Below are 27,930 nucleotides of genomic sequence, written 5' to 3'. Positions count from 1 at the left end.
TGTAGCTTACATCTTTCTGGAGAGCTTGATATATGAAACATATATGTTCGAGGAAATGTAAGACGCCTTATTTGGTCTTAAGAGTGACAAAGTGCAGTGCCACGCCTCTTCACAAAGCATTCTTCTATCGCACATCACTCTATTTCGCTCTACGGTGTTCAAACGTGTATACTTTGTAATGGAAGCCATCAAACCTATATTCAGTACAGTGGAAATTAAAACGACCTATGGCGCCCGTCCCCTGTCCTGCTCCTATTCGGTCGGTTTGCCAGCTTATCCAGCCATTTCTTTTTTTTTTTTAACCGACACAATTAATACTGGGTGGGATTATTTGTGAACGGGAGAATAACAACTCTTCAGAAAATCTGCACTCTTTGTTGCCTATTAGCTAACAACCAGTAAAGACAAAAGACGTGCAAGACAGTACACATTTCTTCAATGCTTAGGTAGCAACATTTTTGTCTCCTAATCTTGTTACAGCTTTACACGACGTGCTTTCCTTTCTGCAACAGAATCCGTTACCTCATCAAAATTCGTCAGACGTGTTGCTACATGAAAACTCAAAATGTCGTTGTCTAATACTGAGAAACCTGTTAATACGAATAGTACCAAAGACTAGTGTGGTTTCTCGATGAGATTACATTTATTTTCTCCTTCCTTGCTAGATAAAACCAAATAGTCCTTTCTAACATTGCAGCAATTGTAACACACGCCAAACAAGCAAGACTGTTTTGGTATAAATGATCATTTTTATCTACCTCATGTACGTAAATAACACAACAGAATAAAGCTCATGAAGTACCAACATCAAATGCCTACAAGACTTCTTACAAGCAAAACGTTTCATGTTAGGTAATAGTTTCACGTTTCAGTCATATGCTCCATTTTCTCAAGCATGAAATCGAAAAGTGGTAGTAGTATGAAATTTTTGCATAAATTTGAAATTGTCATATTCTTCCATAGAATTTGTGTGATGTCCCCGTTTCTTCTCCTTCCTCGTTCTGACAAATAATCTTGTCATCACTAATCCTGTAACTATTCCTGCTATTGTCAAAGCTTACTCTCCAGTTAACTTCCCTAACCCTACGAGAGCCGCCAGTTCATTTTCTCAAGCATGAAATCGAAAAGTGGCAGTAGTATGAAATTTCTGCAAAAATTTGAAATTGTCATATTCTTCCATAGAATTTGTGTGATGTCCCCGTTTCTTCTCCTTCCTCGTTCTGACAAATAATCTTGTCATCACTAATCCTGTAACTATTCCTGCTATTGTCAAAGCTTACTCTCCGGTTAACTTCCCTAACCCTACGAGAACCACCAGTTTAGTTACCCGGTTCTTATTCTCAAGTTATTACGTGTTCGTACAACGAGTTTTCCGCTATATTCCGAGAATAGAACTTAAGCAGCTGCTAACCGGAGACTGTCCAACTGCCCTTAGTAGTGTAGCGATCTGGCCAATTTTTCTGTCGAAATTTCATTTTCTTCGATACGTCGAGAAGATAGTAAGTTCTATTTCTTACTTATTATTCCTGTTTAATTCTCTTATGTCCACTCTGGTAGTCTGAATCTATGGATTTAGATAATAATTATAATAACACTTATCATTGCACACCCGATCAACCACATAAACGAACAGCGATTGGCATTTATCAGTTCGGGTTCATTTGGCTCTGCTCATATGGTGCTGTCCCGTTTTGTCTGCGGGATAGTTATTTACTTCCAGATGTGACAAGTATTTCGGCCGCAGAATATCGCGTACACTAGGTACGAATTCAAAAATCAACTTACAATTCGCTCAGAAATCAACTTGGAATGTGTTCAAAAACCAGCAGGGATGCTTTTCCAAATCATATGAATAATCAATAGACCTACTTGCTCTGGATGCTAGGCAACTTGTTAGCCAAGGTTTTTTTCTTCAAGAAAATGAATTTGGCGCCCCTTGGAATTCCCACCATGGGCAGATTCCCCAGTTTGCTCCCGCCCTCTTCCCTCTCCTGGCCTGGTTATGTCTACTAGTCCGTAAGATGCTGACACCTCTCGGCCACAGCCGATACTACTAGAAACTGTTGCTGTGTCAGAGCTCACATCTGTCACGCTAGAACCATGACTCATTGTCTGTATCTATCAGCTCGCAACCGACCGACTAACATACGCGCTATACAAGGCGCCACATTCCAGCATGTCGTGGTGTTAAAAGTACGATAAAAAAATTCACATATCCAGGACGAGAAAGATTGGTCTTACAGCTGGAACTATCGTGGGAAACGACAGAAAACCTAATTTAAGGTCACCGGATGGAGACGAGCAAGGCCAGTCAGCTTGAAACAATGTACTCTCATTCGGTTGATCCCTCATATACAATATTGCTATGTTTACACATTCTTGCAAAGACGTTAAACGCTACTGCTCGATTGTTCATTCATTTCTCAACAGCAGTCACCACACACTCTACACTCTACACAATATTATTTCTTGATGTAGGGAGCTGGTGCAATACCATTTATTTATCAACAGCAATCACTGCACACACTACAAACACAGTATCAGCTGCCATAGGAACGACGACGATAACGACTGGTTTCCATGACACATACCTGAAGTTACCATTCGCTTGATAGACAAATTTTAATCGGAATTCCTCTATGATGAATGAGATTTTGAGCTCAGGAATAACATACGATGTTAAAAGTATCAGCTGCAGTGCTTTAGTGTAAGGTTGAAAACAGATTATGGTATGAAACTGTGTTGCCAAATGACGAAAGAGTTTATTGTTATTATTCACTTGTGCAGTAAACCCCTACCATGTGTTATGTAAGTAATTATGCACTGCAAAGAATGTTTTGCTTTTCACTTCCTTTCTCAATAAATTTGTTTTAGAAGAATCGTTAACCTGCTTAGGCAATTTATTGTATTTTTATTCATTGGTAGAGAATGTCTTGAGTTTTATGTATGTTGTTTCTTGACAGATGTAAGTTCACTCTACCTCTGGTTTCAGGGTCGTAAACAGAGCTGTTTATGCAGCGATTAATGAAGTTATTTTTGATATGCATAACTGACAGGTAACTAAACTTGCATAGTTTAGTTAAAATCCTCAATGCTGCAAACAGAAATTTTCAGTGACCTTATTACTACTATTTTTGGTTATTATCCTTACGCCAGTTTTCTGAAATTGCAAGACGTTTTTGCGGTGGTCCCCAACAAATCAGATCCATAACCAAGAACTGATAGTATGTATGTCTAGTGCGTAACTAAAATACACTGTCTGCTATACACAGATCAGAGGACTCTAATGGCATAACATATCGATGAAATCTGGTTTGCAAGCATCTTTGTGTATACATACCATTTCAACTGAGAATCAACTCTGATTCCTAGGAATTCTGTATTTGATACACAGCCTATACAGGTATCGTATAGATTCAGTTAAGTTGTGTCAGTTGCTCTCTTCAAAATGAAATTCAGGACACTTCCTTTCTATGTCCTCAACGTAAATTTATTGAGTGTCGACCAATTTCGATCATACCCCGGGAGTTCTACATCCTTTTTCTATTATTAAGATTAAAAAAACCGGCTCACTATAAAGCTTTTCATGAAACTGAGGCACATAGGAATCGGTGCAGACTTTTTAATGCCTGCTCTTCAACATATGTTTGTGTGGGAAATTGCTATTGATATGTATACTTTTTGAAACGTTCAGTTTAAACATTGATGAGAATTTAGATAATTTCGTTACATTATTTTCCTGAAAGTCTTAAGGGGAGACAGATGGCAAGCGGGCTTAAGAAATTCGATTTTTAGATTTTAGCATATTTGAAATGCCTGGTCTTTCCTGCAAGAAACTGTTCGACATTTTTTTTCGTGAGAAGTGATGTTTTTCCTGACGCTCTGTGCAATCTGGCATTTAAATGCCACACCTTCCTTTTTGCGCCATGAAGAGATAATGCACAGCATTTAATTAAATGAAATGAAATTAAACCCATATTTAGAGACCTTTGCAAAGATACTTTGTTGAAGAAATGTCTTTATAGGAAAACCCAAACTTTAAATGAATGCGTGATTTCTGTTATTTGGAATCGGCACCGAAAACTGTATTTGATCAGCTTACAACACTCAAATTTGGTGTTTATGATAATATTTTAAGGTCAATGCTAGTGTAATTAGAAAATTTTATGTTTTGTAATTATTGGGCATAAATTATAGTGGAAATTCTGCAAAATCCTTGGTGCAAATAGATAAAGAGAGAATCCGCAAAGCAGATATTGCTAATCTAAAATGCACAAAAGAAGCCAGACAGAAAAGAAGAGAGACCAAGAGAAGATCAGTATGATTCAGATGATACTCAGTATGGTGCAGGATAATGTTAGTGGTAAGTAATTCTCTTCAATAACTATACCAGAATTGCAATATAAAACTTCAAATGGTTTTTCTCGAAACTAATTTTTTTTTATAATTCAGGTGCCATTATTTGATAAACTAATTTGGTTAGAGACATGAAATTTGGTCAATTTGTACTGCATATGGTAATAAGTTATTACAAGTAAATTAAGAACCACCTAACAACCAGAAACTGTTTTATAATATTTAATGTACAAAAAAGTTAATTTTTACTAGTGAAAGAATAATTTTTCCTTCAAATCCATAAGAGGCATTATGTTCATTTTACTTGTAAATTGAGTCATGTGTCTTACATACACTCCTGGAAATTGAAATAAGAACACCGTGAATTCATTGTCCCAGGAAGGGAAAACTTTATTGACACACTCCTGGGGTCAGATACATCACATGATCACACTGACAGAACCACAGGCGCATAGACACAGGCAACAGAGCATGCACAATGTCGGCACTAGTACAGTGTATATCCACCTTTCGCAGCAATGCAGGCTGCTATTCTCCCATGGAGACGATCGTAGAGATGCTGGATGTAGTCCTTTGGAACGGCTTGCCATGCCATTTCCACCTGGCGCCTCAGTTGGACCAGCGTTCGTGCTGGACGTGCAGACCGCGTGAGACGACGCTTCATCCAGTCCCAAACATGCTCAATGGGGGGCAGATCCGGAGATCTTGCTGGCCAGGGTAGTTGACTTACACCTTCTAGAGCACGTTGGGTGGCACGGGATACATGCGGACGTGCATTGTCCTGTTGGAACAGCAAGTTCCCTTGCCGGTCTAGGAATGGTAGAACGATAGGTTCGATGACGGTTTGGATGTACCGTGCACTATTCAGTGTCCCCTCGACGATCACCAGTGGTGTACGGCCAGTGTAGGAGATCGCTCCCCACACCATGATGCCGGGTGTTGGCCCTGTGTGCCTCGGTCGTATGCAGTCCTGATTGTGGCGCTCACCTGCACGGCGCCAAACACGCATACGACCATCATTGGCACCAAGGCAGAAGCGACTCTCATCGCTGAAGACGACACGTCTCCATTCGTCCCTCCATTCACGCCTGTCGCGACACCACTGGAGGCGGGCTGCACGATGTTGGGGCGTGAGCGGAAGACGGCCTAACGGTGTGCGGGACCGTAGCCCAGCTTCATGGTGACGGTTGCGAATGGTCCTCGCCGATACCCCAGGAGCAACAGTGTCCCTAATTTGCTGGGAAGTGGCGGTGCGGTCCCCTACGGCACTGCGTAGGATCCTACGGTCTTGGCGCGCATCCGTGCGTCGCTGCGGTCCGGTCCCAGGTCGACGGGCACGTGCACCTTCCGCCGACCACTGGCGACAACATCGATGTACTGTGGAGACCTCACGCCCCACGTGTTGAGCAATTCGGCGGTACGTCCACCCGGCCTCCCGCATGCCCACTATACGCCCTCGCTCAAAGTCCGTCAACTGCACATACGGTTCACGTCCACGCTGCCGCGTCATGCTACCAGTGTTAAAGACTGCGATGGAGCTCCGTATGCCACGGCAAACTGGCTGACACTGACGGCGGCGGTGCACAAATGCTGCGCAGCTAGCGCCATTCGACGGCCAACACCGCGGTTCCTGGTGTGTCCGCTGTGCCGTGCGTGTGATCATTGCTTGTACAGCCCTCTCGCAGTGTCCGGAGCAAGTATGGTGGATCTGACACACCGATGTCAATATGTTCTTTTTTCCATTTCCAGGAGTGTATATGCAGTAAAAATGTCATTGTTTTATCACTGATAGTTCTTTTAAAAAGTATACCTAATCAAAGGGTAAAATAGCATCGGCAGAATAGGGATAAAAATAATCCCAATTTTGGTTTGATGATACTCTTGAACAACCTCTTTTTTTGCTTCTGATAAGCCCTTTGCACAGCTGCAGTTTAGATACTTTATCTTACCTGATTTTACTGTTATAATTAGGAAAAAAGTGATCAGAAAATCTGAGACCTTTTACTGCTGCATCATAATTTCTGTCCTTATTTGTGGTAACATGGTCCACTATAGATGCTATTGCTGTAGTTATATTTAATATACTGTTGTCCAAGAAGAACATTACAGAATTTTGAGTGGCGTTTATGAGGGTGCTAATTGTCTCATCTGTGATAATTGTATTTGGTGTATCCAACAGAAGTGTGGTGCTGTATAAGAACGGTGAAGATTAGATGGAGCACCGTGTATCTAATGAAGAAGTATTAAACAGAACTCGAAAGAAAAAAAATTGTGACATAGCTTGATTAAAAGAAGGGCTCGGTTGATAGGACACATTCTGAGACGTCAAGGAATCATCAGTTTAGTAGCGGAAGTGTGTGAGGAAAAATCGTAGAAGGAGACCAAGAGAAAAATACAGTAAGGAGGTTCAAATGAAAGTAGGCTGCAGTAGTTATTAAAAAATGAAGAGACCACCACAGTATAGGATGACTACGAGAGCTGCAGCAAACTAGTCTTCGGACTGAAAACCACAACAACAACTTCACTCATACTTGTGTTAAGTTTTGTTGATGAGACTGTATCGAGAAAATCAGTTCAATCATTAGAAAAGATGTCCATGTTACCACTCGGTGATGGTTACACATACAAAATGATTAATCCCTTATTAAGTTTAATTAATGCAACAACTGATATTTCAAAGCGTTTATCTGCTCGAACTGTACAAAGGTCATTCTTGATTTACACAGTATTCATCTGCTGACAAAATGCATGCTCCTTCACTCTGCAAAGAAGTCCAACAGGAAGAGTATGTCCTTTCATTCAGCGATAACACTGTATGTGGAGTTTATGAGTATTAAAGGTGTATATGCCAGTTACTACAGTGCAGTTCATAGACTGGAGCTCATTTTCGTAGAGCAATAATTTATTTTTATTAATGGAATGTTTTCATGAAGAGCTATTAAGCTTGTGAAATGTTCAAAGTTACCTCTCCCAATCGTTTAACCTTTAAGACACCTGGTTAGTGTGTCTCTAGGTGTGTAAGAATCTTTTGAATGGATTTTCGAACTGTTGGAGACATTCTTTAGCCACTGGAACTCGTCTAGATTTGCTTTAGTAAGGACTGCTTCTCCTATCCATGACAACAGATATTTGAACACGTTTGAAACGGCATTGACAGCCTAGTATTTGACTAATTGGTTGCTCCAGTTTTCCCGTCCCATTCTTAGTTAGGTGTAGTCAGTGCTTACTGACACCACATTTATCCATAGATCCGACTGGTGCAAACGAAATTTGCGGAACGTCATGTGCGCTTAGTGGTATTTACAACCGTGTATTAACTGTCCTCATATCTCCAGTAAGGCCGATCATGACGTTGGAAAAGCTCGACAAATCACACATCTGATATCAAGTCAAGGAGGCTATCTTGCCCACGTCACCATCTTTGCCATAAGCTCCAGCTCTGTCTAAACTGTTTCTCGTACCAGCCTCTATCCGCACATGATCCTTCCTTGTAATATCCTTACTTAAAGGCCTAAGTACGAGTACTTTATTGCTGGATTTTCGAACAGTATGAATGCTCTGGTGGCCCCTACACTTCCTCTAGCCCAGGGTCCACACATAGCCCATGACTATTGGCTACTACCTAGCAGCTGTACTTTCTTCTTCCTAATAACTTGCACACTCCTAGGCTTGGATTATGACGCCTTGTCCCCTTCCTGTCCCTAACTGAGGCTCTGGAAGTGGTGGATACCTGTTCATAGTGCTTATGATTAAATATTCATATCAAGTTGTTTTTCCCATTGCCTTTCTACGGTCGTTCTCTATCTTCCATGCTTCCTACCGCCAGTTCTTAGCCATTCGCCTACTCTTGTCTCCCTACATCCAGATCAGTTCCTTCCTTCCTGCTCCTCGATAATGTTCCTGCTGCCTTCTCTGTAGTTCTAGGAGAGTGCCTCTTCAGTGTTCGCACAGTTCTCCACATTACACCCACCCAATGAAAATATTTCCTGCAGGACGGGCTAAAAATTCTATTATTTACTAGAACTCGCGTCACAAAGATTGTTGAGCTAGGGTTTTCACTGGCTAAAGTGCGAAAAATTTATGCCTATTTGGCGTCCGTCCAACTAGGAACTGACACGAAATGTGGGCAAAAATACGGTTTAGAAATATTTAGTTGCTGCTGAACTAGTTTCTGTCTTGTTTCGACGTATTTTGTACTATTAAGAAAATTTGAATAAAATTTGAATGTTTATAAGACGCAAAATTTCGGCCTAGGCTGCGGTTATCCAAGTTTCAAATAGCAAGAGTTATTTTTAAGAAAACTGTAGGCCCACCATAGAAGTGCTAAATATTCACTTGCGTATCAAGATAAACACTAAACCAATGGTGTAAAACAAAATAAGTATTACCATCATCTAATGTTGAATAACTACTACTTTTGCACAATATCTAACTGTGCGTATCGCTCGGCAGTCGTCTTGTAAGTTTTCATGTCAACGACGTGCAAGGATAAATACCGCAAAGTATGAGTATCTTGTGTTTTAAAAATGTTGTTGCTTTGCAGCTTAAAAAAGTATGAATTCACAGCATTTGACAACAATTACTTGCAAATGAAAGACTCAAATTGTAGGTTAATATTCGTTTGGTAGACTGCATCTTCCGATTGAAGTAATTAATGGCAAAATTATACTGAAGTAATAAACATTACCCTGTTTGATCCCAAGCGACCTTAGTTCGTAACACCACCCCTATTCCTAATCGGTTCAATCATTTTTAATCACGTGTGTGCCTAAGGTTGGGAAACAAGATACTGGTTAAAGAATATAAGAAATAATTACGGGACAGCCTAATTGGCATCCATCCTAAATTCAAATATTAGGATAAGCTGGGGTAAATGAATCATTTCAACATTTTAGGCCCAAAAGGGGAGTAAATTTTTTATAATGCATGTTAAATTGTAGTGGCGATTAGGCAATACTTATCAGTTTTATATGACAAAGGTGCATCGCTTCAACGTATATTCATCTTCATAGTAAACACAAAAATTTAAAATGTCGAAAGACCGGAAAAATTAAAAATTAGTTGTAGTGTTTGAATCGTAAATGGGAATACGTGAAGCATTGTAAACTGTCATACTGTTGAACAAATTATGGAAGATTATACTTTTTAACTGCTTCAGTAGCTGTCACATGCAGTTCCAAAGGCGGAATAGGTTATGATAAGCATACCCCTCACAAATTTCGTGAAACCTTACCTTGCAGTTATCACACCTGATTCGTTCCGTTTTTCTTCGTAGCTCTAGATTCTTAATATTTGATATTGCAGAAACCACAACGTAAGTTCCTTTGCTCCGACTTATCTTCAGGTGATGACGAGACTGAATCCTCTTCTGTATTTGAAGATTGCTCTTGAACATCCAGCGCATTTCTGCAACTCTTGACGTGCTTTCTTTGGGAGTTTCCAAAATGAAATTTTCTCTTCCCTCGTCTAAGACAGAGATGAAGTCATGAAGTCAGATGGCAGTATGAATTTTTCTCTCTATTAGCACGTGTGGTACCGGTGAATCTCGTTGGGGTTGGTTAAACAGAAGAAAACGATGAATCTGATGTTGCCGAGCTCTGACTTAGTGAATTTCTTGAACGAGTTGCAGGGCTTGAGTTTACTTCCGATTGTGGGTGAACAGAGCGGAACACATCATTCAAGAATGTGGACGAAGGATGGAATTTGTGCGATGGGATTTAATTGGGACCGACAGGGAAAATTCCCGTGGGCTCAGATCCCTTCACAGCTTTTCCTACATTAGCTCCACGTCTCCAGGTGACTTCCAAAACTAAATTTTATAATAAATTGATTACCGTGTATAATTGTCCTTCAAATATACTTTAATCAAGAAGAAATAATTCATATTGTATTCCTAATCAGAAAGACCCACTGAAACTGATTCAGATAGCCCCATAGATGTCGCTCGTTGTTATATTGATCGACTTGGTGGATGTTATGCAGCTAGTAACCGGAAAGACTGTAACCAACATTAATGCGTTTGAACAACAGACCTTATTTTAAGCAGACTTGGTGTAGTGTGGTGGATTGTTACAAGCAATACTGTCTTACATCTTCTACTTTCTTCTGGATTAAATGTTTTTGACAAAAGCTTCTTGCCTCTTGTACACGAGTTGCCTAGCAATGGTCCTGTAGCATAATGGCGTCCGAGCAGCGCACACAGGCTGAGCAGTACAATATTTACATATTTCTATCCATATAGCTCCATGATTCAGAAAACCCCATCCTACTCTGGACTATAGAGTGAAACAGTGGCTTCCCAGTTCTCTGCTGGAGACTGACAGTACTTAGTATATACTCGTACTAACACCTAACTATAATTTTTGAATTATAATATATATATTTAAGATACGTTGAAAATAATTAATCCATAATTGTGCTTTCTGCTCCATTTATGTGATAATATGGCCCGAATTAACTTTTGCTATTAGAAGATGGTAGGTAATTACGATGCTGCAAGTTCTTGTGTAAATAATAAATACGAAAGAGTACAGGCATAAAGTTTGTTGGCCCAATAGAAGCGGTAATACAGGTAATGTACGATAGTGAGTTAAAGAAAGGTGGCGATAATGTGGCCTTTGTGAAGTAAGTATAGTCCCGCCGCGACAATTGATAAGATTGAGTTAATATTTTTGCGAAAGCGCTTTTAAATCATTGATTATTGCTCTACCCACGAAATGCATATGAAGGAAGGGATAATGTGTAATTACCACGCAACAAAGAATTATGCGACTTAAACACAGTATGTTAGAGCCAGAATATGACGACAGTTTTATTTTTCGTGTACTGACTTTTCAAACCGACGGAGTAAAAGTCAGTACCAAGCCGAATGACTGCTTGCCAGAGGAAGGCCAACGTGTTACTGACTGGCTCAACTTGTGAAACGCTCTCTTTCTTGAAAACATCCCCCATTCTTTTGTGAAACTGTATCATACGTTTGTCTGTTCATGTACGCCACATCTACCGATTTACGTCCCATTCTGATAACTCATTGGTAGTGCATCGTCTTTACTTTTTGTCTTAAAGTGTATTTTATATCGCTGAGAGCACGCGATCTCACAGCGAGAGACGCATTTGATCCGTTTAGTACGGCTGTTCTCATAACAAGATTGAGGTGTGGTATTATCGACGGAATTGCGGAGCACGAATATCACTTTGTATCATTTGATACAGGCATCTCCGTAGGCATACACAGAATCTGACTCCGATGCTATCGATTTTCAACAGCAGATTGCCTTCGGCCTATGGGTAGCATTTTGTGGCGACATGTACCAAGCCTCGACGTCAAGTATGTTTTACTTTTGTTGACGGCTGTTAAAAACCATTATTAATTTTGATTAAGAGTGCAGTCTACAACATAACTGAAACGGATCAAGGATGTAACTCAAAATCTACAACTTAAGTACTGTGCGTGTTTAATTTGTGAGGGTGTCTTGCGGATCCTGTAATTATGCAACGGCGTAAGAAAAACCAAAAGTTTCCGTCACATGCAAGCCACTAAAACCTTTTCGAAAAAAGCGCTTTCTGACAATTCATTAAACTTTAGTAAATCAATTACGACTGTGGTCGTATATAGACCATCGTCGATGCGTATAACTTTCCAACGCTTCATTTCTTATTACGAAAAAATGACAGTATTTTAAGTTATATACAGTAATAGTAAGCGGATTTTACGTCCCTTACAAACAACTCTCTGTTGGAATAGCAAATTTATACCGTGAGATTGTTTCGTAGTATAAAGTCTGAAGAACAGCCCACAAGATCGCTCGATATTCTCGAGAATTGCTGAAATATTTTGTAGCTTTAGTTCCAATTGGTCTTTTGACAGTTGTACCACCCTCTCATTGTGACATCATGACGTGGTGCTTATTTGTGATAGGAAACTAAAGACCGTAGTGGAGGTATCGGCAGCGAATTGGCCCGGGCAAAGAAAGGTATTCTGACAAAAGAACTTTACTGTTAGTGTGTACTGTTGTGGAGTTCATAAATATGTATTCTCAAAACAATAGATCTGTGTGGTAGCAGTACATTAACGTGTAAAAAAATTGGATAGGAAAACAGTGAAGAAGCAACAAGACAGATTTGGAACAAGCTCGTGCCAGTTCTTATAATATTTTAGTTCTTGCGGGGAGGTGGGTTAAAATGGAGATGGGGATTGTAATGGGCTGACGGAGAAATAACCGAAAACGACAAATATTAGTGTTGAATCTACAGCATATTTACAAAATTAGGACAATGAATTAAAGTTGGAAGGAAACTAAAAAGAATAGGAGAGGAAAATAATGTACGCGAATCCATTACTGGAGCAAGATAAAGCTTACTGGAACTTACGCTATAGCATTCAGAAATCGCTATTGCCCTAGGGGTGGGAAACTGCCTCTAAAGGCGGAAGAATCAGCAGTGATCAACGGCATAAGGATTCAGAAGGCAGTGGAAACCAATGCATTGAGGACAAGTAACGTGTATCTACAGGACATGTGGTCTGTAATTGAAAAAGGGTCATGATGATCTGTCCATTGGCAAAAGATTCCAGAATAGTTCTCCATTTGGATCTCCGGGAGGGGACTGCCAAGGGGGACGTTACCAAGAGAAAAAGATAGTATAATCAACGGAAGGATAACGTTCTACGAGTCGGGGCGTGGAAGGGAAACTAGAAAATCTGAAAAGGGAGATGAAAAGACTCAATGTAGATATAGTAGAGGTCAGTGAAGTGAAGTGGAAACAAGACAAGGATTTCTAGTCAGATGAGTATAGGGTAATATTAACAGCAGCTGAAAATGGTATTACAGGAGTCATATTCGTTATGAATGGGAAGGTAGAGCAGAGAGTTTGTTACTGTGAACAGTTCAGTGACTGGGTTGTTCTTATCAGAATCGACAGCAAACCAACACCGACAACGATAATTCAGGTATACATGCCGGCTTCGCAAGCTAAAGATGAAGAAATAGAGATGGTGTGTGAGGATTTGAAAGGGTAATACAGTATGTAAAGGAAGACGAAAATCTAATAGTCATGGGGGACTGGAATGCAATTGTAGAGGAAGGAGTAGGAAAAAAGATTACAGGAGAATGTGGGCTTGGAACAAGGAATGGGAGAGCAGAAAGACTAGTTGTGTTCTGTAACAAGTTTCAATAGCGAATACCCTGTTCAAGAATCACAAGAGGAGGAGGTGCACTTGGAAAAGGCCGGGTGATACGGGAAGATTTCAGTTATATTGCATCATGGTCAGACAGAGATTCAGATACTGGATTTAAGGAGTACACAGGAGCAGATATAGACTCAGACCACAATATATTAGTGACGAAGAGTAGGTTGCAGTTAAGATATTAGTCAGGAAGAATCAATACGCAGAGAAGTGGGATACGGAAGTACTATGCAATGACGAGATACAGGTGAAGTTCTCTAAGGCTATAGATACAGCAATAAGGAATGGCTCTGTAGGCTCAGTATTCCTTACCTCTCCGATTCTGCGCAGAACCTCCTCGTTTCTTACCTTATCAGTCCACCTAGTTTTCAACATTCATCTGTAGCACCAGATCTCAAATGCTTCGATATATATATATATATATATATATATATATATATATATATATATATATATATATATATATATATATATATAAAAATAGTATTATTCCTTGATGCTGGCACATCTTTTCAAACGTAACGAAAATATTAATTATTTTCTCTACATATTCTTCGATCGCAAAAATTACTGCTTACTCTATAATGTTATAATAATTTTGTAAGCTATACTTTGCACATGTCTTAACGTTATTCCCGCATTATCTGCAGTTTGTTTGACAACTTTTTGGCAGTCGGGGCGCGGTTATTAACATACACACATCTGAGAACAGTGGATGTGCTCTATTTAATGTATGTGAGACCTCTGTGCCTTGTTGGTACTGTTATGGCTGTTTTTTCGGTGTATTTGTGCTGCAATGGAGTGTCTTTTTTGGAGGTAAACATTATTTTAGTCTATGACGCTGGAGTCACCATAAAAAAATTTATCGCTTTCTAATGTTTTTAATGTCACAGTTTACCTCCAGAACCGCGTGACCGCTACGGTCGCAGGTTCAAATCCTGCCTCGGGCATGGATGTGTGTGATGTCCTTAGGTTAGTTAGGTTTAATTAGTTCTAAGTTCTAGGCGACTGATGACCTCAGAAGTTAAGTCGCATAGTGCTCAGAGCCCTTTGAACCATTTTTTACCTCCACATTCTCAATGGCAAGATGACAATGTGGAAAATGTAGTGGTTTTATAGTCCACTTATCCGATGGTATGAAACTGAATTAATGTCTTTTTAGAAACTACGTACGTTAATTATAAAGCTTCTAACATATTTGTAACATATACAGATGTGAAGATGGCTATATAACTTTGCTGAAACTAGTAATCCGGATATATATCAACTGCGATCTGGGCAATTAGATTTCTATTTTGGAAGCCTTTTTTCGTACTTTATTATATTCATTACGAAAATAATACCACTGAGCTAGTCGAGTAATTGTGTCTAATGCATTCGTTCTGCTCAATGACTGAAGAAGTGCAAAAAAAAAAAAAAAAAAAAGTATGAAAGCGTCCCAAAACATATGACAGATGAAATGCGTTCAGAGCCTCTCTCCGTAAACGTTTACTGTCTGTGATAATGACTTGAGTGCACCAATACATATAGTCAACACACTGAAACAGTTCAGAAGGGAAGAGAATAAATGCGTTTTAAATATAGTGCAACAGAAGAATACTGTAGCTTAGATATGTAAATCGAATAACTTGTGTGGAGATACTGAGGCGATAGGGGGGCGGGGGTGTATTATGTGCCAACTTGTCTAAAAGCAGAGATCGCACGCAAGGACAACTCATACTGAGGCTTCAAGTCACCGTCAGTTTCGTAACGGAAAGAAGCGGAGAGTGTAAAACTTGTACGGGGAGACCAAATCAAATGCGTGTAGGCTACGGTAGTATCACAGATATCAGGAGACATCCAAAAGATACAGTAGCGTGGAGAGAGCATCAAACTTGTCTTCAGACTGAATACCGTAACAGTAACAGGAGCGAAATATGGGAGAATTATGTGCAGCGGGCAGTTGTGTGTGCTGTAGTCTGCTGAACCAGAGAAGATCCGAATAAATAAAATGGCTTTGGGGCGACTTCCTCGCACGTCTATCGCGACCAGACACGTAACGCAGTTCTGTTTACATTTTTTTGGCAGTGTGTCAGTGTTGCGATAGTGGATGTTCTCTTGTCAAATGGAGTGAACACTCCTGAGTACATTAGACGACAACTGTATTCCATCTGGTACTGACGTCTAGCTTTCACGGGAAGAACCACCAGGGTATTTTGATTTTCCTGCTAATTCTACACGGTTGTGGCTAACAGTTTTTGTTCCCCGACAATTTATTGTCAACTAGCGCACCCAGAAAATAAGAGTTTAAGCTTTAAATAGTCCCAATAGAGATACAAGTAAAGGATCCTGTATACAATGGTAATTTCAAACAAAATGCACAACATTTTTTCGACAATCCAAATTCTGTTCTGCACACTTGCTAATTATGGAAGTTACAGCAACATTCTTTCCTCTTGTATTCAAATTTAATGCAACCTACACCGAAGCGCCAAAGAAAATGGTATAGGCATACGTATTCAAATAAAGAGATATATAAACAACCAGAACACAGCCCTGCGGTCGGCAACACCTGTATAAAAGATCAAGTGTCTGGCATAGTTATTGATCTGTTACCGCTGTTATAGTCGACGCATGAGCGATGGGACATAGCATCTCCGAGGTAGAGATTGAGTAGGAATTTTCCCGTACGACTATTTCACGAGTGTGCTGTGAATATCAGGAATCATCAAGTCTCCGACATCGCTGCGCCGGAGAAAGTCCTGGAATAATGGGACCAACGACAACTGAAGAGAATCACTTGAAGTGACAGAAGTGCAACCCTTCCCCAAATTGCTGCGGATATCAATGCTGGACCATCAACAAGTGTCAGCGTGCTAACAATTCAATTAAACATAATCGATATGGGGTTTCGGCGGAATCGAAGGCCCAGTCGTGTACCGTTGAGACCTACACGATACAAAGCCTTACGCCTCGCCTGAGCCCTTCAACACCGACATTGGATTGTTGATCACTGGAAGAATGTTGCCTGGTCGGACGAATCTCATTTCAAGTTGTATCGAGCGGATGGACGTGTACGGGTATATAGACAACCTCATGAATCCATGGAACCTGCATCTCAGCAGGGAATGTTAAGGTCGGTGGCGGCTCTTTAATGGTGTGGGGCGTATGCAGTAGTAGTGATATGGTACCCCTGATGCGTCTAGATACGACCCTGACTGGTGACACGTACGTAAGCATCCTGTCTGATCAGCCGCATCCATTCATGTCCGTTGTGCTTTCCGACGGACTTGGGTGATTACAGCCGGACAATGCAACACCCACACGTCCAGAACTGCTACAGAGTCGCTCCAGGAACACGTTACTGAGTTTAAACACTTCCGCTCGTCACCAGGCTCCCCAGACATGAACATTATTAAGCTTATCTGGAATGCCTTGTAACGTGCTGTTCAGAAGAGATATCCACCCCTCGTACTCTTAAGGATTTATGGACAGTCCTGCAGCATTAATGGTGTCAGTTCCCTTCAGCAATACCTCAGACATTAGTCGAGTCATGCCACGTCGTGTTGCGGCACTTCTGCCTACTCGCGTGGGCGCTACATGATTTAGGCAGATGTACCAGTTTCTTTGGCTTTTCAGTGTATTTCCGCAAGTCTCGCTGTCACGGCTCTTCGTGAAGACGGCTGCTGCACCTAACTTGCATCTGAAGCAGCGGCTTGTATGAGTTCCTTTGGTGCGAGATGAAGACAGTGGCAAACATTCACAAGAGGTGGAAGAAGGTGAATGGGGATGACGCGCTCGATCGCAGCAGAGTTGGTGCTTGGGTAAGCAAATTATTTGCTGTAAATGGGTACGCCAGTACGTGGGACCTCCCCCGTAGCGGCAGACCGAGAACATCACAGAATCTTCACAATGTGCAGCCTATCCACAATCTGACTTCGGCTAACAAACGCGTAACATTAACCGAAATATCAGTCTGAGTGGAAATCGAGGAAGGGAGGATGTGGAGAATATTGAGACAATTCAAGCTGAATATTTATTTAAATAAGTGTTTTTATGCACTGTATTCTTAAATCGGACTAAATAGCATAAAATAATTTCTCGTATCACCAAACAGATTCCCAACCTCATATAAATAGCCTTGAAAATTTTTGCATGTGATTTTTTGGTAGCTATGAAAATATTTGTGGGACGTGAGTGAAAAACGAGGGAATGCATGCAATACATAGGGCGATTCAGCTGCGCATGGTTTTTATGCAACGCACAACACATTCAAATACCACACGGCAGATTTTCATATTTACTGGCTTACTAAGCGAAAACTATGACTGCTGCAGGAAAAATTAACAGGAACGTTTTATAAGAGATAGAATGTAGTTAAATTTAGTCGTAGAATGTGCTTCTGCTGGAGCTCGTAGTTCTGGGTTATTCAACAAAAATGTGCAAAAGTGACCTTCGACTGCGTTTTTCTCACTCGAAAACGGTGGCCTTTAGTGAAAACGTATCCCAGTACAAAATTTAACTACATTAAATTTTCTACCAAAAGGCGCTGTTGTTTTTTGACTTCATAAAACCCATCAGTAGAGGTAGCTAAGACAATCCGTGTAGCAGTAAGGAGGTGAACTACATCACTTAGTAAATAGTTTAATAGTAAGGAGTGAACTATTTATGCATCAATTTTACTGTGCAGTCACATTGATATGACCACCTGTCAAAGCATGAATACCACCAATTTCATCGTGGACGTGAAGGTAGACAATCAGTGAGGTTCTGGAAGGTGCCGACAGGTATGTAGGGCCGACTGCGCCAGGTTTCTCGGCTGGGGTCTCATGGCGCGAAAAGCACTATTGAGGTTATCCCTCAGAGTCAAGATCGGTTTTAAATCTGGCGAGTTCAGTTCTTGGCCGGTATGGTAACTCATGCTGCTGTTCTTCGAACCATGCACGTACACTGCGAGCTATGTGACGCACTGTGAAATGCCATGAAAACGTTCCCCAGACATAATGCTCCTGCCTTTGGCGTGGTTCTTTCTCACGATTGTTGCAGTGCCGTCTGTCCTCCGTTGGAGCGTGAACCATGAAGCATGACGAGAGGCTGCCCGTTGCCACTCAATGAACGTCCAATTGCGATACTGGCGTGCACATACCAGCCTTTGTTGCCGATAAGCAGCATTCAGCATGGGTGCACGTACCAGATGTCTGTTGCATAGGCTCATACACAGCAATGTTCGCTGAACAATCGTTGAGGGCACCCTGTTGGTAGCCCCTTGCTCAATTTGAGCGGTCACTTTCTAAACAGTTGCACGTCTGTTTGTCGGTACACATCTCGCAGCTTTCGTTCACCACTGTCGTCTATGTCCGTAGTGCAACTCAATTGCATCGGCACTTGTTTTTGGGCAGGGCCGTTTTGCCATGAAGAGTATACTTCAACCACGGCGGCTCATGAACAGTTTACGAACTAGGCCGTTTCGTAAATGTTTCCACCCTTGGCCCAAAAACCATGATCATGGCCTTTTAGAAGTCAGATGAATTACTCCATTTCCTCTTTATGGCAACGATTGCTCTGTTTTCCCCGTTCCCCCGACACACTTCATATAGCTTCCACCGTTAGTGCTGAAATCTGCCGTCTGTCAGTACTTATTGCACATTGAGGTCAAACATAGGCGGTGGTCACATTAATGTGGCTTGACGATACACTGCGTGCGCCCCATATTCTCGTTTTAAATATTGCAAGTATCTTCACAGATATTAAAAATTCACAATCAAAAATTTTCAGATTACCTAAATATGGTAAAGAATATGTCTGGAGCTAGGAGAAATTATTTTATTCATTTTAGTCCGGCTTAAAATCGTTTTATTAATGCCGTGTGGATAGGGCCTCCCGTCGGGTAGGCCGTTCGCCTGTTTCACGTCTTTCGTTTTTGTTTACACAATTATTTTTTGCTTTATAATCTTGCGTGTTACACTTTACAAACGATTTCAAACGTTCTGATGAGATTACAACAGAGGTAAGTGATACATTTCACATTTATTTCAGTTTCTCTTCCCCTTACTCAGCCAGTGTATTGCTTCCTCCTATGTATCTCGCGAAGAGTCTGTGAAGCTAAAAATTAAGAGAGAGTTTCAAGCTTACTCGGAAGCTGACCAGTAATTGTTCTTCCCACAAACCATTCGCAACTGAAAATGGGAAAGGAGGAAATTTCAGTGGTACACTCCATCGCTCACCAGACAAGAAAGCGAGTCATTATTGTAATGTCATCCAGTCCAGAAGGATACCTAAAATTTCAGATCTCTGTCCCATCGAAAAGTTGGCTTGGAATCTGTTGCAAAATATCTACCAGACTTTCAGACCGACAAGAAAGCCAGCTAATAAAAATATGATAAAAAGGTATGCGCCTGGTGGTTTACGAGAATGTTGACGGATAGCCACAAAGAACCGCGGAAGACAGTGCGCAGCGAATTTGCGAAACAATAAGAGAATTCTGGCGACTCTTTGCAAGAACAATGAGGGGAGATGAAAGCTGACTGCATCACTTTGAACTACTGACAAAATGGCAATCGACGGAGTTGCACCATGCCAACTCGCCGGAGGAAAAGAAATTCAGAATTGCTTCTTCAGCAGTGAAAGTGATGGCTACGGCCTTTCTTGATTCAGATGGACCGTTGTTCATCAACATCAAGCCATACGGAACCGGTATCAATTCCGATGAGTATGTGGCAACCATTAAAGACTTCACGCTTGAACATGTCACGTACTATAACATCGGAAAAAACGCAATGTTTTGCTGTAGCATGATAACTCCCGGCCACATACCAGTGAGAGAACCACAGCTGAGATCACAAAGCTTCGGTGGACGACACTGTAGTACCCACCCCATAACATTGATCTGGCACCGTGGGATTACCGCCGCTATGGTGAACTTTTGGAGATTTGAAGGCTGTTAGACAGTGCTTCAAAAACGTGTTGGTCCTGACTTCTACCGTGCAGATGTACAAGCCTTAGTTCTACGGCGGTGCAGGGTAGTTGAAACGGGCAGAGATTAAGTGGAAAAACGACATTTTGCCTCTCAAGAACGTATCAGCATGCTACAGGGTGCGGCGCGGGAACTTCTTATTTGAAGCGCGCCCCATACAACGGCCGTTCAAATTCAGATGGTTCAAATGGCTCTGAGCACTACGGGACGTAACTTCTGAGGTCATCAGTCCCCTAGAACTTAGAACTACTTAGACCTAACTAACCTAAGGACATCACACACATCCATTCCCAAGGCAGGATTCGAACCTGCGACCGTAGTGGCAGCTCCGTTCCAGACTGTAGCGCCCAGAACCGCTCGGCCACTCCGGCCGGCACAACGGCCGTTATTAATTGCTTTGTGTGGCTGAGCGCATTGAAGGGGCGGAACCTAACATTATTTAAAAAAATAAAAGATTTGTTTAGTAGCGATTTCGCAGTGGAGGAGAGAAGTGGCGCGTCCGCCGTGACGACTTACTTTTCCAATGACAGTTCGGTCATCGCAACCCAGCGTGAATTCAGGAAACAGTGTAATTAGCGGCTGCTGGTCGTATTCCTGATCGAAAAACCTCACAGTGAGACGAATTCTTCATAAAGACTTGAAATTTGCGCACTCTTCATCCGCGCGATTTTTCTTCACGAAAAGGTGAATGTGAAGACTTGATCAAAAACTTACCTCATGACGCCCTTGTGTTCTACATCGGGGAGGCGCGTTTTCATTTGTCTGGATGCGTGAATAAACAAAATATGCGATACTGGAGTGGCACGAGCCCAACAGAAATTCATGAACAGCCTCAACATAAGAAACGTGTGAGTGCTTTCTGTGCATTGCCCAAAATTGGTGTTACTGGCCCACGGTTTTTCGAAGAGAACTACAGTGCAGTTACGGTCACTCCTGGGCGTTATGTACAGATAAATAAATAAATGTCGTGTGACTAGGGTCTCCCGTCGTGTAGACAGATCGCCGCGTGCAAGTCTTTCGATTTGACGCCACTTCGGCGACTTGCGCGTCAATGGGGTTGAAATGGTGATGATTAGGACAACACAACACCCAGTCCTTGAGCGGAGAAAATCTCCGAGCCAACCGGGAATCGAACCCTGGCCCTTAGGCTTGACATTCTGTCGCGTTGACCACTCAGCTACCGGGCGCGGACGTTACGTAGAGTTGACTGACGAGTGTATTCTTCCCGAACTCGAAGAAATGGATGTGGATGAGGTCTGGTTCCAACAACTTGGCACCACGGCTCACACGGAAAGAACGTCAATGATCGTGTTTGGTTTGTGGGGTGCTCAACTGCACGGTGATCAGCACCCATACGAAGTTCCAATTTTTACACATTCCAATATTTTACACAGTCCAGTCGAGCCACTGTCTCGAAGATAATGAAGAAATAATGAGGACAACACGAACACCCAATTCCTGGTAGAGAAAATCCCCAACCCGACAGGGAATCGAACCCGGGAACCCGTGATCCAGAGGCAGCAACGCTAGCCACTAGACCATGAGCTGCGGACTAAGAGCATCAATGAATCTCTCGCGCGATCTTCTCCGACCGTCTCATGTCTGTGAGGGACGATCTTCAGTGGCAGCACGCTCGTCAGATTTAGCCCCACTGCGACCTTTTCTTACGGGACTATCTTAAATCCTCGGTACATACCAATCGTCCACGGCCCCTGGGTGACATGTGAAATACTGCTCGTGCTGTTATTGTCAACAAAGACATGCTGCACAAAGTGGAGGGAAACTTCATATTTCGATTCTCAAAATGAAATGACGAAACGGAGACCACTTTCAAGATATAATTTTCAAAATCTAATGGAATGAAACTTTAAATGTACCTCTATGCAAAGAAAACAGATTTAAACTGATATGTACTATATTTTCTGTTTAATGATTTTTAAAAATAAGGAAGTTCCTGCGGCGCATGCTGTATAAAAATATCAGAGGCACAGAAAATAAAATTGATATTAAAAAGAAATCTGCTTTTCTTTTGGAGTGACCCTGATACGTATGTGTGATAATTTATACAATTTATGAAAATCGCTGTTAAAAAATAGGAAGCTTGAAGTAAATATAGGGTGAGCACATTATCTAGTTACTTTGCGCAAGTGCTTCTAATAGTATGTGTTGACGAGGCGCCAGCTCATCTACATGCCCCACACACTGGGCACCCAACTGGAGCTGGTACACTGAGCTTACCAAGGACGTTATACTGCTCTTCGGACTCTGTGAGCTATTCACTGCTTGCAACTAATCTCAGAAGGGACATTCTGTAATTCAATGAACTAGTTCGAGACACTTCAGGGCAAATAATAGAGGGACTCAGCCTTCGTTTCGTCAACTAACATTCTTGCAGCTGTACGGCTAAATGACTTAACAGCTGAAGTTTCAAAGGCTTTTAATTTCTTAGATGATCGGCAGCGCTGGCGAGCGAGCGGCGGCTCGCTCACTTTGCCGGCCAGACTTTCGGCCCGGCAGTGCCGGTAGTAACTTCAGCGACGACCCGCAGGCGGGACCTTCCTCCTCACTCCAACAGTCACTCTCTGGTTCGGCGTGGACACAGGCGACCGTCAAGATTAGCGTTGCATCACCAACCTGCACAGACAAACCACCCTTCACTTTCAAATTATTACCGCTTACGTCATCTAACGTGCAAAACATGTGCACATCACGAATTTAGACATTATCCTTGAATTTCAAAGACTGTATTTCATACAAATACAAAAATATCTGCCCTAATCGCAATAATTTTAATTTTTCTGCTCGTTATAATTTCGGTTTCATAAAAACCATAAAAAAACTAACGAAAGGATAATATTCTGCAAATCTTGGCGTGGAACGTCTGAAGTTTGTACGTGGTAGGGAACCGACAGGATGTGAAAAAGTAAATGCTAAAGCTCAATCAAGATAAAATGGGACTCCGTGACATCAAATGGGAAGAAGAGCAGGAAATGCTCTGGTCATTCGAGTATGATAATATCAACCTCACCAATAAATGGTGTAACGGGACTAATATTCGTTATGAATAGGAAGGTAGGACGGTGAACGAGTTACCTTGAACAGTTCAGAGATATGGTTGCTCTTATCAGAATCGCCAGCAAACCAACACTGACAACAGTAGTTCAGGTACACAAGCCAACGTCCAAATGTTCAAATGTGTGTGAAATCTTATGGGACTTAACTGCTAAGGTCATCAGTCCGTAAGCTTACATAACTTCACCTAAATTATCCTAAGGACAAACACACGCACCCGTGCAGGAGGGAGGACCTAAACCTCCGTCGGGACCAGCCGCACAGTCCATGACTGCAGCCAACGTCCAAGCAGAAGATGAAAAGATAGAAAAAGTATATGAGGATATTAAATGAGTAATTAAGAACATGAAGGGTGACGAAAATGTAATAGTCGTGGGGGAATGGAATGCTGTTGTAGGGGGCGTAGAAGAAATGGTTACGGGAGAATATGGTTCAAATGGCTCTGAGCACTATGGGACTCAACTTCTGAGGTCATCAGTCCCCTAGAACTTAGAACTACTTAAACCTAACTAACCTAAGGACATCACACACATCCATGCCCGAGGCAGGATTTGAACCTGCGATCGTAGCAGCCACCCGGTCCCAGACTCAAGCGCCTAGAACTGCTCGGTCACAACGGCCGGCGAGTGCTACTTTCATCGTCTAAAATGTCACACTCTCGAAGAGAGCATCCAATTCTCTGACGAAAAGGCAGCCAGTAATCTGGCTGCGACATGTACCCTGATCTATGTAAAAACGTATAGAGTCATACTATAAGGTAGCGGCTGGTACGCTGCAGCGCTGACTCACTCGCGCGAAATGATTTAATATTAATTTCGTTATCCGACGTTTAAGTTTTCTTTTTTTTTTCTTTTTTTGTAACGTACTCCGCCCGAAAAAAAGTGAAACACCCAGAAGATATGGTTGGACCTCAAATTAACATCGTAAATGTGCACACCATCAGCAGGTATTGAGCTGCAATTCTCTTTGACAGATAGAACGGCCACCGGAATTCATTAGCGTAGTTGATGTTCAGTGTTGTTACCAAACCTGGTGTGGGGTCCGCAGCTCGTGATCGTGCGGTAGCGCTCTCGTTTCCCGCGCCCGGGTTCCCGGGTTCGAGTCCCGGCGGGGTCAGGGATTTTCACTGCCTCGTGATGACTGGGTGTTGTGTGATGTCCTTAGGTTAGTTAGGTTTAAGTAGTTCTAAGTTCTAGGGGACTGATGACCATAAATGTTAAGTCCCATAGTGCTCAGAGCCGTTTGAACCATTTTTAGACCCAGTGGGGTATAAAAGGCGCGTCAGCAGCAGCAGATGTTGAGTGAACACTTTGAAGGATACGGAGATGCCGCATATTCGTGCCAGACAGTAGTATCAGCATCTGACAGAGATTGATCGGGGCCTCATTACATCCGTTTGTCAGGCTGGTCGAATCACGCAATATCCAGATTTGTGGCAAATTCGGATGCGACAGTAGCCTGATGTTGGACTACATGGGAAGGTGAGGGCAGCATACTCGTCGACCAAGTTCTGGTCGACCATGTGTGACCACCACAAAGAAGGACCGGCGTATTGTGAACGAAGCCCATCGTAAACCCTTCAAATCTTTACCTGCCATTCGAAAACAAGTAACGGACTCCTTCCTAGGTTTTGTGTCATCCCGCACCATTGGCACCATAACATGAAAGAAGCGCAGCACACAACCAATAAATATAATAACAAAATAATAATTTGATACAACCAACTGGCGAGGGCAACTCCCAACGCAATCACAGACGAGCGAGCTCTCAACACTTCGGAGCCTTCCCACTGGAAACGCCCCCCCCCCCCCCCAAAAAAAAAAAAACCACCGCTCAGAGCTCCCCGACATGCCTCCCACAACTGCCCATCACTTAAGCTTCTTGGTTATGTTCTGTAACACGTGACAGATAATATCAACACAAGATAAAATTCAAAAATACAGTATAACATCCCGACAGCACGTGATAACCACAGCGCCTTGAACTCGGGCGCTCTTAATAAATGCCGGAAGCCAACAGACACAAATCTCAAACAATTCTCGCTTCTTAAAACGAAACAATAAAAGCCAAGCGGACATGAATAGTCAAACCACAGTCTTGGAAGTGCCTTAACGACACCAAACGCGACTATTCCACCAAGTTAATAATAACACAGCAAAAAATGTACAGAACATACCACTAGATGCTGTTACACAACCAAATTGACGAGATCGTGTTGTTCAGGTACCAGAAGACCACATATACCAAGCAGCAGTAATTCACTATGTATATACTGTACAAAACCGCCCTTCTTAGGCACACTTTACCTAACACATCGACTGCCAAATGTACCATACATGAACGCAACCCAAGGCAGGACTACAGTTGAGCAAATAAATTAGTACTAACAAATATCGTAACGAGACACACACAGCAAAAAGTTCCAACAACACCGTCCCACTTCACAAAAGTTCAGAAACCGCTGCTGGAGCTTCCAGGGGAAAATCTGAAGAGCCAACGGAGCCCACACCCTAACCTGCCAGACGACTCCAAAATTCAGCAACTAGTTGTCTCCGGGGCGGAGTATCACAGTACCCCACCGGACCTCCACATCAGACAGGCAGGAAGAACAAGTACTCCGACTCCAATTAACCACCACCGCATGGACAGCACAGCGACGAGTCGCCTCCGCCCCAGACCACTCTGCTCATATTGCGAGGCACAACAACCTCAGCGCTAGTCACTAGCAGGACAGGCAGAGCGAACTTCACGTTTCCGTGCAATACCCGGAAAACCAACTACCCTCTCGCTTTCTGCCGGCCACCGCAAACACACGCCGGCTACGTCATAGCAAATCGCCACCGGAGCGCCACCCGCACCAGGACAACGATCTATAACCGATTACAGTGCGCGCTCTGAACAAGATTACTGGATAGCGGCGCGCGCCATATCAGTGATCATATCCCATATTAATGTCGGTGTACATGCGCAAGAAACAGTGGCGTTTTGTAGTACATGTGTTTCGGGACGGTTTTCTCAGCTTATCACCAGTGCCGTGTTGTGTGTGTTCCCTATGTGCCTATGATATCTGCGCCAGTTCTGTGTAGTGCCACGTTGTGAGGCACCACATTCTGTAATTATCCTTAATTTATGAGCATGAGTGTAGTACATCTGTATTTCTTATGTGAAAGCTCTTATAGCTTTTTAAATGAAAGAAACGTTATTAACTTTCTGCATATTTAGTCTTCATGTCTAAATATTTGTTTCTCAACATGGCCATCCTCGCGACGAGCACACTTTTTGATGCCGTCATTGAGGAACGTTAGAGTTTGTTGACGGAGGTACTTCACCTCTGCTTCATCACTATCAAAGCGAAGACCTGTAAAGTTTTCTTTAAGTTTTGGGAACAGATGAAAATCGGATAGGGCTAAGTGGGGACTGTATGGAGGATGATCGATGGCAACGAACCGAACGAATTTTTGCAGATGTGGCAGCGCTCGTGCGTGGTCTGGCATTGTCATGCTGAAGGGGAGATGCTCCAGGTGTGGACGAAGTCTTTAAATTCAAAACTCGATTACAGCACGCTGCGTCCGACTCACGACTTAGGTATATTCCACACCGCCATGTTATGTGCTACAACTCGGAGCCTTCTAGAGGCAGATTGCTGCAAATATGTAGATATGAAGAATAAAGATGTATAATTTTAATAATGTTCGTTTTATATAAGAACCTTGAATAATTTTCCCATAAAAATTCGGCAACATTACTTCTCGTCACGCCATCGGGTGTAGGGAACAACTAATACCGGCACTAAGTTCCAAGGTCACAGCTTGATTTTTTTCTAGGTGATGGTTAAAACTTTTTCTCATATTCCACATCAAAGAATGTCATTTCACTTAGGGTACGAGGAAGGACAGCATCCTTCCATTTTCCGTAAATATGTATTAAGTATTTTATTTTATTGTAAGTTTTAGATCCTTGAGGATACCCTCACTATGTATCAATGGAAAGAAGTATGTAATCTGATCGACGCAGGCTTACCGTTCCAACGACCTGGTCCTCCAGCTCCGTGTCCTCGAGCAACGGTCGGCCCCGTGCGCTGACGCCCTCAGCAGGAAGCGGCGAAAACGCCCTCTGCGCCTCTGTTGCACACAGAGGAACATCTTCTTCCTCTTCCTTAAGGTCCGAACAAAGGTGTAGTTTCAGGACTTTGTATTCCTGGAATAGGCATGCATATTCAAATTCAGAGGTATGTAAACTAGAAGAATAAGGCGCTGCGGCCGGCAACCCCTATAAAAGACAACAAGTATCTGGTGCAGGTGTGGGATCAGATTATCAAGATTTAAGTGAGTTTGAACTGGTGTTATAGTCGGCGCACGAACGATGG

This window comes from Schistocerca piceifrons, chromosome 3, assembly GCF_021461385.2.
Source record: "Schistocerca piceifrons isolate TAMUIC-IGC-003096 chromosome 3, iqSchPice1.1, whole genome shotgun sequence".
Lineage (NCBI taxonomy): Eukaryota > Metazoa > Arthropoda > Insecta > Orthoptera > Acrididae > Schistocerca > Schistocerca piceifrons.
This window is presented reverse-complemented; position numbering follows the sequence as displayed.